Here is a 295-nt window from a genome sequence, read left to right as displayed (position 1 = left end):
GGCGGGGGCGGGGCCGCGGCAGACAAAGCCAGAGCTAGGCCGCGGTGGGCGGGGCCGCGCCCCCGCGAGCGCCGATGGGGGCGGGGTTGAGGCGAGAGCGGGGGCGGAGTCACTCTGGGTGGAGACAGGGAAGCCCAGCCCCTCTTCCGTCTGATTGGCTGGCTCCGCTGCCGCGACAGAGGCAGCCAATGGCAGCTGCAGCCCTGGGTGGGCCCCGCCCCCTCCAGCGCTCTGTGGATCTCTGTATGTAAAGCGGCGGGCTGGTACCTCCGGTTTGGGGCGGGGCGGGGCGGGG

This window comes from Gavialis gangeticus, unplaced genomic scaffold, assembly GCF_001723915.1.
Source record: "Gavialis gangeticus isolate Ggan-Ray unplaced genomic scaffold, GavGan_comp1, whole genome shotgun sequence".
Taxonomy (NCBI): Eukaryota; Metazoa; Chordata; order Crocodylia; family Gavialidae; genus Gavialis; species Gavialis gangeticus.
The sequence above is the reverse complement of the archived record's forward strand: the minus strand, read 5'-3'. Positions refer to the sequence as shown.